The sequence below is a fragment of the Mustela nigripes genome, chromosome 2 (genome assembly GCF_022355385.1).
Source record: "Mustela nigripes isolate SB6536 chromosome 2, MUSNIG.SB6536, whole genome shotgun sequence".
In the NCBI taxonomy this organism is placed as follows: domain Eukaryota; kingdom Metazoa; phylum Chordata; class Mammalia; order Carnivora; family Mustelidae; genus Mustela; species Mustela nigripes.
The window spans coordinates 15,543,191-15,556,749 of NC_081558.1; the positions used below are offsets into that span (position 1 = coordinate 15,543,191).

A 13,559-nucleotide genomic window follows, 5' to 3' on the forward strand; every position below is an offset into this window, starting at 1 on the left:
TATATACTAACAATGAGATGGAAGAAAGAGAAATTAAGGAATTGATCCCACTTACAATTGCACCAAAACCCATAAGCTACTTAGGAATAAACCTAAACCTAATGAAAGAGGCAAAGAATCTGTACTCAGAAAACTATAGAACATTCATGAAAGAAATTGAAGAAGACACAAAGAGATGGAAAAACTTTTCATGGACTGGAAGAACAAATATTGTTAAAATGTCTTTGCTACCTAGAACAATCTACATATCCAATGCAATCCTTATCAAAATACCATCAACTTTTTCCACAGAACTGAATAAATAATCCTAAAATTTGTATGGAACAAAAAAAGATCCCAAATAGCCAAACGAATATTGAAGAAGAAAACCAAAGCTGATGGCATCACAATCCTGGACTTCAAGCTCTATTACGAAACTGTAATCATCGAGACAGTATGGTACTGGCCACAAAAACAGACACATAGATCAGTGAAACAAAATGGAGAACCCAGAAATGAATCCTCAACTCTATGGTCAACTAATCTATGATAAAGCAGGAAAGAATATCCAATGGAAGACAGTCTTTTCAACAAATGGTGTTGGGAAAATTGGACAGCCTCATGCAGAAGAGTGAAACTGGACCATTTCCCTATACCACACACAAAAATAGACTGAAAATGGATGAAAGACCTAAATGTGAGACAGGAATCCATCAAAATCCTGGAGAAGAACACAGGCAGTGACCTCTGTGACCTCAGCCACAGCAAGTTCTTGCTAGACAAGGCAAGGGAAATAAAAGGAAAATCGAACTATTAGGATTTCATCAAGATAAAAATCTTTTGCACAGCAAAAAAGAAACAGCTGACAAAACCAAAAGACAGATTACAGAATGGGAGAAGATATTTGCAAATGTCTTATCAGATCAATGGCTAGTATCCAAACTCTATAAAGAACTTATCAAATGCAACAGCTCCAAAACAAAAAATCCAGTCAAGAAATGGGCAGAAGACACAAACAGATGTTTCTCTGAAGAAGACATCTAAATGGCCAACAATGAAAAAATGCTAAACATCACTTGGCATCAGGGAAATACAAATAAAACCACAATGAGATACTACCTCACACCAGTCAGAATGGCTAAAATTAACCATTCAAGAAACAACAGATGTCGGTGAGGATGTGGAGAAAGGGGAACCCTCCTACACTGTTGGTGGGAATGCAAACTGATGCAGCCACTCTGGAAAACACCATGGAGGTTCCTGGGAAAGTTGAAAATAGAGCTACCTTATGGCCCAGCAATTGCTCTACTGGGTATTTACCACAAAGATACAAATATAGTGATCTGAAGGGGCACATGCACCCCAATGTTTATAGCAGCAATGTCCACAATAGCCAAACTATGAAAAGAGCCCAGATGATGTCCATCAACAGACAAAAAGATAAAGAAGACATGGTGTACACACACACACACACACGGGAATATTATTTAGCCATCAAAAAAACCTTACCATTTGCCATGATTTGGATGGAACTAGAAGGTATTATGCTAAGTGAAATCAATCAGAGAAAGACAATTATCATATGACCTCAATTATATGTGGAATTTAAGAAACAAAATGTAGGATCATAGGGAAGGAAAGGACAAAATAAAACAAGATGAAATCAGAGAGGGAGACAAACCATAAGAGATTCTTAATCATAGGAAACAAACTGAGGTTTGCTGGATAGGAGGTGGTTGGGGGAATGTGGTAACCGGGTGATGAGCTTTAAGGAGAGCATGTGGGTTATATAACACTGGGTGTTCTATAAGACTGATGAATCACTGACCTCTATCTGAAACTGATAATACATTATATGTTAATTAGCTGAATTTAGATAATTTAAAAAAGCATAGCTACTGGAAATTTTAAAATCACACTTGTCTTCTGCATTACATTTTCATTGGACAGCTCTTATCCAGCCCCTCTTGGATGCAGGGACTTGGCATTTAGAAAAGTCTTAACTTTGGGGCCAGCAAGAGGGTCGAAATCCTATAGGCAACATAAATCGTGAATTCTTTTAATTTCCCCTCTTTATTTTGGTTGCTGGGAAGCTCAGTGCCAATATTGAGATTTTTATCTAGGCATATCTGAATAGTCTAAGCTTCCTTCTGGATGTATTTACCATTTTTCTTTTTCTTTTCTTTTGCCTCAATTCCAACAATCAATCATTTTTATTTCTTTTTATTGTACCTAATTTTTTTTTAAACAAGGCTTAATTTTTATTTGTTTAGAGATAATGCTATTGCACACTCACAAGACTGCAGTGTCGTGGGATAAACACCTTTTATATGCACTGGAAAACGTGAAAAAAAATGATTTCCATAAAAAATATTAATTCATGAATTATGTGCTTTATGGTGACATTTGCATTATTGTGGTGGCCTGGAACTAAATCTGCCTGCCCTGAGCCCTGATGGCACCACTTTCCCCCTCCTCCCTCCAGGCAGGCCAAGAGTGGGAACAGCTCCCCCTGTTGTTAGCATCTGGGAGTCTCCCTCTGCTTTTTGCCTTGCTTTCTGCTTCCACAGCTCCGAGGAACAGAGAGCAAGCATCTATCTGATACATTGGGCAATTCTCCTATACGAGTTAGGTATATTTTGCATATTATACAAATTGTGTGAACATCATTTCTTTCTCTCTTTAAAATTGTTTTAAAAATTGGCAGCTTTCTTTGCTGTTCTATTACTCTGTTACCGCCAAACTGACTAAAAGTGCCTTGTAAACCGCATGGGGGAGACCTGTTTGCTTGCCATCTCTGAAAAACTTTTATTTTCACTACATAAAATTGAGAAATGTCTAAACATTTAGCAAACAATATCTTAAACAAAAGGAAAAAAGTTTTAAAAAGTTAACAAAGGGAGAAAAAATTGTAACTTTAAACTCTGCTAAGATAATAAAAATTTTATGAAGTTGGAATAGGAAATTGTTGTTTTAGGGTTTTCTTTTCCCCAGTTTTTCAAATCAAAATTTACTCAGATACATATTAATTTACTTGTGCAGATGTCTAATACAAGCTTATGTGTATGAAAACAGCACACAAAAATGTTCATGCCATAGAAAAATGTTCTTAAAAAAAAATGTTGATTATTTTAAATGTTTGTATCCATGCCAAATTTTGATAGTTGTTAAAGTAACTGGAGATCTTTAACTTAAATCTTTAACTTAATATTTTCTAGTTCTAGAGGGTCTGGTGAAAATAATACATCTGTAAGAATTATAGGAAATGACACTTTAATGGAAAAATACTATCTGAAAACTATAATGCTAAATCTACTTGAATAAAAGCAATTGTACTATCAATTAAATAACTATCTATCTAAATAATACCTAAACTAAAAAGAGATAAGTCAAAATAACTTTAAAGACAGAAAACACATGCAGATGTTATGCTGTGGTTGTGGGAGTTCAGGACCGGCCTGCGGTAAGCTCAGTCAAATCCGCAGGGGTCTCTGGTGGTGTGGCCCAGCTGCCTGGGCCCTCAAGTCCTGGCTCTTCTCCTTCCTGGGGGTGCTGATGATCCAGGGCTTCTCTGACACTACTGGGCCTCTGTGGGCAGCTGGTGGAGAAGCAGGAGTAAAAGGGCCACTTGGGAAAAGCTGGAAGTTGGACTCCGCTTTGGCCAACATTTGCCTGTTGTAATCACTTTCTTTCTTTAGCTCCTTGAGGCTTCTCTCGGTCAGCACAGCTGCCATCCAGCTTTCCTGAGCTCTCTTTGCATGGAAGAGGATCCCCTTTTGATAGTGCATGGCATTTTCCTCCAATTGTCTCCTGGTGTCTTCAGCGATCTCCTTGTAGAAGTCTCGAGTCTGAGACATGGCCTTGATGTTTCTACGTGTGCAGGAAAGATTCCACTTAATGTCTGCGCACTGCTCTTCTGCCTCAGACCATTTTCTCTCAACGGGGCTGATGCATTCTTGATATAATTAAGGCAGAGTTTGAAGCTTCTGTTTCAGCTGCTGAATCTTCTCTTCAAGCTGTGAATTTTCATGCTGCAAAGAGGCCTCCTTGGCTTGAAGATCTGTTATTTGTCCCATAAGCTCCTCATTCATTTGCTTTCCTTCCTGCAATTGTCTGGCTAGTTCCTGCTTTTTCGCTTCAGCACTTTGAAGGGACACATTGGAATCAGCATCATCAGGATCAGTGACACCCTTCAGATCACCCTCTGACCCGTGGATGGGGCCATCATCATTTCTGTTTCCCTCTTTTCCTCAACCTCACAGTTGACATGACCCAAATGATCTCCAAGGTAAGTGCGCCCGGGGAAGGTCTTCAGCAGGTTTTCACCCTCCGGTACTAACTGGCTGACTTTCCCCTTCAGGGCCTGTTGGAATCCTGCGTTTGACTGTTCAAGCCTTTCTTTCTCCTGCTCCATTTCTCTGCTTCCATCTCGCGGTTTCTTGGGCGAGCCGTTCTGGACTCTGGAGATCAGGAGGGTTTTCATTCAGATCACCCACGGTTTTCTCCCAAAGGTCTTCTCCATTCTTCTCTGAGGCTTTGAAGATGGGTCTGTCACCAGTCTCTTGAGACGATTTAGGAGGCTGGCCCTTCAGTAACTTTTTCCGAAAGTCAACAGTATTCTGAAGAGACAGCCTACAGTGGTTTGTATTTATTGCTGATAAGCACGAGGATTTTAAGGTGGGAAGACTGGCCTCCACCCCGGGCAGACCTCGGGCATCATCAAGTTGGGTCAGCAGTTCCATATTCTCACTGCCTTTCCCACAGACTTCAGCGTGGACAAAACACCTTTCGCCTGACACCTTCACCCTTCTGAAAATGTGTTGTTTCTTCGCTGGCAAAACCAGTATCACAGTTTATACCAGGATCTCCCAGGGAAACCCACGGAGACCTGAAACGTGTCTCCAGCGTTCAGAAATCACCAGCGGAGGACCGCACAGTTGGTCTAGGACCAAGTGGAAATGGATCTATGGCAGGCAGGAGGCCATCCAGGGCTGTGGAGAGCTCCCCAGCTCTGCCTCCAAAGGCCAGTGTTCTCTGGGTCTCAACTGAAGGCTCAGAACCTTGGGGGGCGCTCTACCTCTAAGGTAAACAGTTGCCTGACAACCAGAGCACAGCAGTTGCATTGGGGGATGGGGAGGCCAGCCAGCTTCTAGGACACAGTTGCCCTCTCACTTTGCCCACAGCTGTCCGGGATGACCAGGTTCCGGCCTTCCTTCAGGTGGATGGTGAGGAGATAGGCAAAAGGACTGGGCAGGTTACTCAAGCCATCACTGGCTTCCCCAAACATAGATTGTTCTTCAAATTGTTGGGATGTCAGAGAAGCATTCAGATCGCCACTTTCACATAGCTTCTCTGGCTCTTCCAGGGCCTCGTCTCCAGCCGGCGTCTTCTGCAGCAGATCCAGGATGCCATTGCTAGAAGGCCTCCTGTCCTCGGCCGGAGAGGCATAGGCCTCCTCGGAGTCCGTTTCCACCACACGGAGGTAGCCGGCTTCTTCCTGGCTCCAGTCCAATTCCTCCTCAGACTGTTTCAAGGAGCTACTGCTGCTCTTGGGCAAGATCCCCGCCGTTGACAGGCTGCTGGGCACCGAGGTGTACGATGACTGGGGCCCAGAGTTAAGGCCTGCCTTCTGGGGCCAAGGCCTCAGCCTCCAAGAGGTCAGACAGAGAGGCTGAGGTGGCGGTCCAGGGAACGCCTATGCCCGTAGGTCTAGGGGCTTGCTCGGGTTCTTTTTCACCCTCCTCTTGCTCAGGTTGATTAACAAAGGCCTGGTCCGCTGTTTCAAAGAGCCCCAGACAGACGGTTTATCCTCCATGGCTGCCTGAAGACCCAGGAAGTCACTCCATGAGAGAGCTCCTCTGTGTGGGAAACCACCGCAGCGGCTCCTGCCGGGACCCGCCGCCGCCGCCGCCGCTCGCACGCACGCGCAGAGGCAGCAACGGCGGAGGGGCGCGGGGGGGGGGGGGGGGGCGGGGCGGGGCGGGGGCACGTCTCGCGCCCTCCGACTTCCTAGGCCCCGCCCCTTTATTGTACCTAATTTTTTAAGCCATCTTGAATCCCTTATGGAATAAGGTTTACAGGACAAGGTTGATGCTCGGCCCAGATCCCTCACGTTCCCTTTTACTGGTGTGTGTACATGCGTGTGGATGTATGTGCTCGTGTGTGTGTGTGTGTGTGTGTGTGTGTGTGTCCCTACCACCATTTCCAGTAGCCAGTCCCTGAGCCTCTTTTTTGGACATCAAGTCTTGGGCTATTAGGGGAAGTACTGTCTGAGAACTTAACCCCTCTGGGGTGACCCTGAACCAATGACTTGTGGGGTGTGAGAATGTGCCAGTCTATCTAGGTGCCCTGAGGGCAGGCCCTAGGAGGTTCTGAGGCAATCCTTTCGTTTCAGCGCCTCCTATGGGACAAAAATGAAGCCACCACCCTCCGTGGGATTTTGCCTGAGATGGTACCCTGGCAAGGCTCCCCCCCCCCCGGAGGGGAGGGGGCACATCCTTCATAAATCACTTATATTCTAAGCTCATTTCAACGTCTGCTTGGGGAGTCTGACCCAAGACAGCCAGTGACACATTTTTAAATGTTAAAATAAATTTTAAAATATAGCAGTCTCTGTGGGTGTACATAGGAATGTGAGTTGGTTTAAACAGCAAATTAAGTAAAAAATAAAGGCAGGCTCATTTCCCTTGGCACAAGTCGGACTTGAACAGCAGGTGGGATCCTGTAAGTCATGGATGGTCACTTCTGTGGGGGCTGAAACCACCTCCGAGGATGGGGAGCGGGCTTCCCTGTGCCTCCCCGCTGCTATTCCCAGTACATAGGTGAGGCCAGAGGCGAGAACAGTGGGCACTCAATCCAAATAACCGTGTAGTTTCACCAGATGCATCGGGTACACACTCCAGGCCCACCCCGGTCCAAGCAGAAGGAGGAAGCAGAGTGGGGGTGCCTGGTGCTGCCCTGTGTCACCACAGAGAGGGTTCCTAGAACACCGGCCCTTCCTGGCAGCTTCAGAGAAGAGTCCTCTGCCCTCTACTGCTAACAGCTGGGGAAGTGTGCATGTGCGTGTATGTGTGTTGGTTGAACAGCCCAGAAGCCCTGGAAGCTCTGAGACATCTGAGAAACCTCCCAATTCAGGTCCTGCCCTCTGTGCAAAGGCAGGAGAGGGACACCTTGGTTCTTCCAAACAGGTGTGTCAGATCTCACCACCACCCGTGCTTGGGTCTGGATTCTCCGTTGGTCTCCAGGGCAGGGCGCCACCTGGTGGTGGGTGCTCCAGGGTGGCGGAAGCTCTGGGCTCCCCTTCTCTTTCTCTTTTGCACAGCTCCTGTCAATGGAGGGGGCTGCTAAAGGGGCTGGGGGATAGAGAGTGAAGACTAATCCTCTGCAGCCTCAGACCTCCCTGGCAAGCCACTGCCTTGAGCACATTTGCTGGCTTGCTGTGATGGAGGGCTTGGTTGGGGAAGTTGGAGCCGGATGCTAGCATTCAAGCTCCAGCTTCATCACCTGAGACACGTTGTTACAAGTTTCCAAGCCTCAGTTTCTTACCTGCAAAGGAGAGATCAGAGGACCCACCTCCCTGGGCTCTTTGCAAAGAAGAAAAGATCTGAGATGATGCATTATCTGAGTTTGGGTTCCCCCAATGCAGATCCCGAGAGATTGAGACGTAAGTTGTTTATTTGGGAGGGATCTCAGGACACAGGAGCACTTGAGGAGGGAGGGGAAGAAGACTGCGGGAGCGGTGTATCCCATGCGTGTGCTGCCACTGGGCCACCAGGCACTCTGTCCTTCTCAGCACTACCGACCCTGAGGGGTGAGGGAGCTGGGGTTTGTCTACGCTGATTCCCAGCAGTCCCTGATTGAAGCTACTCCCTACTCCCGGGGTGCCTTAATGCCTCAGCTCTTCCGGCTTCTTTAGAGCTTGGATCCAGTGGGCTCCAGCATCAGGGAGCGTCCTAGGATAGATTCAGAAATGACTGTGTTTGGAAGTTGGGCCAACATGCATGAGGAGGTCGTATAGGTGGGGGACCACCAAAATCTTCTGTATCCTTTTTTTTTTTTTTTTTTTTTAGGTTTGCAGAACAGAATGCAGCACTAGTAACATCTCCATAAACAATCACTATGAAATAATAGGATGCATCAGGGGTCCGATCCAGGGTCCCCTTCTCCACCCAAAGTGTGACACGGCTGATAAGCTAGAAAGGGCTGCAGATGGACTGTGTGCTGTGGGGAGTGCCAGAAGCCACTGGCCTTCCAAGCTGGGGTTTGGTTCCCCCATTTTACAGACAAGGAAACTGAGACTTCCAGAGTGTGAAAGCCATGCCTAAGGAGACACCAGTGCTGGCCTCCCGGGAACAGGAACTGCTGTTCTTGCCTGTGCCAGGATTCTAGGGATTTTTCATCCCGTACTTGAGTGAAGATGCTTTCTCTCTGAGCCCAGCCACGACCATGCAGAAATTTGTTTCCCTCTGTGAAATGTCAAGGCTGAATCTTTTATGTTCTGCCCAGGGTCTGCACCCAAGGGTGAACTCCATCCAAGCCCCACAGCTGCCTCCCGCCTCTGAGACTCTGGGAGTCTTAGAATAATAACAAAAGGAATAATTCTCCGTGGTGGGGGAGAGTGAGGGAGTAGTTTTATCCTTCTCGTCCTGCACCATTCGAACCCGGGAGAGAAGATGAGGGAATTGGTGGAAGTAAGAGAAGTTGTGACCCAGTCTCACTCACTTCCGGGCTTGCCTACAGGCAACGTGGGAGCTGCCTGCCCATGGGGTCTGCGGCTGGTCTACCAGGAGTCAGAAACCCAGGGGATCATTCCTGCTCCAGGGGCAGGAATAGAGGGTCTGCTCAGCTTTCCTCCCTGAATGCCATAGTCCCAGGTCAGGAAAAGAGGAGCCCCAGCTGTAGGCGAGGGGGCAGAGAGCAGCCAGGGGCAGGGTGGACAGGCGGGGTGGCCCCCAAGGAGTGGGATTCTTTATTATTCTACTGGGTGGAGAACAAAACTCATCTTTTATGGCCCACGTTCCATTCTCAGTTGGAGCCAGAAGAGTCTTTCCTTTATTGTCATTATTTTTAAAATATTTTTTTACTGTGGTAAAATATATATAACATGAAACTTTAACCTTTTATTCAGTGGCATTAATCACATTTACAATATTTTGAAACCATCACCACTCTGTTTCCAAAACTTCTTCATCACCCCAAACAAAAACCCCATACCCATTCATCAATAACTCCCCTTGCCCCCCTCCTCCAACCTGTAGTAACCTCTATGCTACTTTCTGTCTCTATGACATTGACTGCTTGAAGTACCTCATGTAAGTGGAATCAGACAGTATTTGTCTTTTTGTCAAGGGCTGATTCCACTCACCATAAAGACTTCAAGATTCATCCATGTTGTAACAAGTGTCAGAATTTCAATCTCTCTCTTTTTTTTTTAAAGATTTTATTTATTTATTTGTCATAGAGAGAGAAGCGAGAGCAAGCACAGGCAGACAGAGTGGCAGGCAGAGGCAGAGGGAGAAGCAGGCTCCCCGCCAAGCAAGGAGCCCGATGTGGGACTCGATCCCAGGACGCTGGGATCATGACCTGAGCTGAAGGCAGCCGCTTAACCAACTGAGCCACCCAGGCATCCCAGAATTTCTCTCTCTCTTTTAAGATTTATTTATTTGAGAGAGAGAGAGCATGAGAGCAGGGAGGGGCAGAAGGAGAGAGAGAGAAAATTTAGCAGACTCTGCCCTGAACGTGGAGCCTGATGTGGGGCTCGATCCCATGACCCTGAGATCACGATCTGAGCCAAAACCAAGAGTGGGCCACTCAACCAACTGCGTCCCCCGGGGCCCCAGAATGTCTCTCTATTTTAAAGGCTGAATAATGTTCCTTTGTATGTTTATACCACATTTTGTTTATCCATTCATCATGATGGCCGTAAGCGTTCCTTGACATATATACCCACAATGCACTTTGGAAAGAGAAACAGATGAAGATGTCATCCAGCTCCTGAAGGAGGGCTCGCTCAGGCCACTGAGGCCAAAATTGTTGATGATGCTTCACTTTGGTGATACTTCAAGAACAGCAACTAGTGAAAGTAACATTCACATGTTCCCACCAATTACGCATAAGCGTGGAGCTAGCGTTTGGTCTTCGGAGGTGACCTGGGCAGAATGCATGTCCCATGACAGCAAGATCCACTCTACACTCAGGCTCACCATGTCCTACTGAGCATATGCTGATACTCAGTAAGTACTTTCTAATTACGGACCGAGAAAGAGAGAGAGGTTCACCATCTTGGAGTCACACCACAACCAGTACTGTTTGTTGAGTGCCTATGTGGGTCTGGTGCCTCACAGACATTCCCATTCCTCCTCCCAGCAGCCCTGCAAGGACAGGTGTGATCGTGCCTGATTTAGAGACAAGAAAGCTCAGTTTTTGAGTATTTAGCCCAAGGTAGTGCATGGCACCCAGGACTCCGGTTGAAATCTCTGCTCTTGGATGGGTGTGGGGAAGAAGTCATTGCTTTTAAAATCTTTACAACAATACCTAAGAGGAGGAGGTACAGTTATGCTTCCCAGTTTACAGATAAGGAAACCGAGGCCTAGCAATGGCAGGGCTGGTATTTGAACCTGACCAGTCTGGCTCACTGAGCATGCCCTCTGTCCTGCTGATGGACCCCATTTCTATAGATGGATTCCCTTCTGTAGGAATCACTCCTCAAGTTCAAATGTCAAATGCTTCCGGGTCTTTGGCTTCCCTCTGAGTGCAGCTGGCAGGATGAAGTGAGTCTAGAGGGACTTGCTGTCTCATCTGACTAATGAAGTATGATTTGGGGGCTCCTGAATGAGGTAGATGTGGGTCATAATGGAACCCCGCCACCACTCTGGTCATGGATCTATGTTTAGAAGGGCTTGGGGAGCTCCCTGAGATGGGGCTGGGACATTCCTGCGGGAGCTTCTGTCTGTGTGCAGCCTTCCCCACAGGAGAAAGACTCCTCGGCCATAGGAGAACCTGGGGGCTCCTCCCCACACCGAAGAAGCAGAAAACTTGCACGCCTTTCCCTCTGCGCAGCGGTTCCCTCTGAGTCTGCAGGTGCCCATTTCGGCTGGGTTGTCAAGGGGAGGCAGCCATCCCTGAGATACCCCCCCTCCACATCCCCAATGCCCCCAGAGTGAGCCAGATTCCAGGCAGTGGGAGAGAGGGTGCTTGGAAAAGGCCGGGGAGGACAGCTCTGGCTTATTTTCAAACATCAGCAATAAGACACCCCACTCACTGAGCCTGCATCTCTGCCAGGGAGTGCCCGTGAGCTCTCCAGAAGGAGTCCTCCCCAGTTCTCCCGCTGCATGGTAGTATTATCTTCCCCCTTCTGCAGATGAGGAAATTAAGCTCATGGGGTGCAGTGCTGAGCTCAAATGCAGACTCAGGTAAACCCCCAGTCCTCTGCCTCCTTGGGAGGGGCCTCAGGGCCCCGCTGTATCTCTGGGCAGGTAGGGAGGTGGGACTGTGGCATCCTGGGTAGAAGGCAGTGGAGAAAGGTCCTCCTGGGCATCCCCCACTGCTGTTCAGAGCTCCTCCAGTTTCTCGGGGCTGGCTCTCCGGCAGCCCAGGATAGAAGGCAAGCCCGTTTCTGCCCCCAGGTGCCCTAATCCAGGTGAGGTTTCTTGGAGTAACCACGTCAGGGCAGCTGCTATTTCTTTGGAGGCGTCTCCCTGGAGGGGTGTCCAGTAGGAACGCCAGCTCTCATGGAGGCATAGGGGGTCTTAAAAAGAAAACGACCTGGGGGCACCTGGTGGGCTCCGTCAGAAGAACGTGTGACTCTTGATCTCAAGATCACGTGAGTTTGAGTCCCACATTGGGTGTAGAGATTTCTTAAAAATAGTGAATAAATAAAACTTAAAAAAAAAATTCAGGGCCCCTGGGTGGCTCAGTCGTTAAGCATCTGCCTTCAGCTCAGATCACGATCCCAGGGTCTTGGGATCAAGCCCCTCATCTGGCTCTCTGCTCAGCGGGGAGTCTGCTTCTCCCTCTCCCACTCCTCCTGCTTGTGTCCCCCCACCCCCGTCAAATAAATAAAATCTTAAAAAAAAAAAAAGAAGAAAGAAGAAACATTCCTTCTTTGAAAAAGAAGAGAAAGAAAGAGAGAGAGAGGATTCAAGAGCCCAAATATTGTACAGTCTTAAAAAAAAACCAAACCCAGAAGGTCATGGGGGCTACGGAGGAATTCCATGGAATGTTCTCGGAGCCTGGGCTGGAAGAGTCCTGGAAGGAAACTACAGGGGTACAAGATTCGGGCTTGTAATTCAGTTCAACAGAGTATTCTGGAGACCTTGCTGTGGGCACATCTCTAGGACCCCAAGATGGCAAAATTCTGGGACTCTTACAACCCCGGGGGAGGTTACATCCTGTTGCCCCATGGTGGATTTTGGAGCCACACACGTAGCCTTCATCTTGGTTCTGTTTCTCACCAGTGAAATATCCTTGAGCAAGGGACATAAAGTCTCAGAGCTTCTCCTTCCTCTTTATCAGAAGACGGGAGTTGAGGCTGGGTGCAGCTGGTGAGGGAGAGAACATGCTCCCTGAGTGTGTTCCCCCAGTCCTCAGCCCGTGGCAGTAACTGCTGTCCTTAATTTTAATTATTTGGCAGAGCAGTTAATAGTCAATTTGTCCAATAAAATACAGGGTGCCCAGTTAAATTTGAATTTTAGGTAAACAACAAATAATTATTTCAGTACAAGTCTATCCCAAATATGAGTGAGACATACTTATACTAAAAAATAACTTGCTGTTCTTGCAGGGAATAAGGGAGTGGCTGGGCCCTGCCTTAGAGTTCCCCCCACCCCTACCCCGCCCCAACCACCCAAGTTCTGGAGCCAAGCAAGTCCTCCTTCAGGGGAAAGGAAGCGCTTACAGCTGGTCAGGGAGCTTACCCTTTTGTTTGCCTGCTGTCTTCCCTGCCCCCAGGGTGCCCCAGCCTTGTTCTTGTCTCTCTAGCCCCACCACCATCCTGCCTGGGCCTCTGCCTATTCCTGCCCCAGACCCCAGACTCTTTCCATCTTTCATCTTTATCCATCTTTCATTCTCTACTGGACACCAATTCCCGCTGCAGAGGGTGTGTGCCCACCATTTGCCAGGCAGACCTTACACCACGTCTACTATGATCCCATAAGATTCTCTGATGCTGGGTCAGGGCATCGGTGTAACAGGGCCCTCCCTAGAGCAGCCAGAACCCTGTGGTGTTCCTGGTGATGGAGAAGAGACACGCATCCTGGGTCACAGACACTAGAGAGAGAGGATGGGGTTAGTGACCAACATGGGACTCCCCCTATTTCAAATCTGAGCTAAAGACACACATTTTCATGAGAAGCGTAGTCTTCCAGAGGTCCATCTCAGCCCTTTCTCTCACCACGTCACTTAATCGTTTACCTAGAGAGTCAGAAGGGAAGATTTTGAGGTGTTTGTTTCTTTGGGGTTGAACTTTTGAATTCTTGGTAACACTCCAGTTGGTTTCCGGCCATTTCCCACCATTACAGCTTCCTGCCCCTCACATTCAGATTTGGTGTTGTTCTTTGGGGCGATCCAGGTTCCCTACATTT

The 13,559-nt window shown here is 47.6% G+C and overlaps 1 pseudogene; it reads right to left on the minus strand.

Moving 5' to 3' along the window:
- Positions 1-5,025: 5,025 nt before the first annotated feature.
- On the minus strand, positions 5,026-5,887 carry LOC132009773 (multiple C2 and transmembrane domain-containing protein 2-like; annotated as a pseudogene).
- Between the last annotated feature and the right edge of the window lie 7,672 nt (positions 5,888-13,559).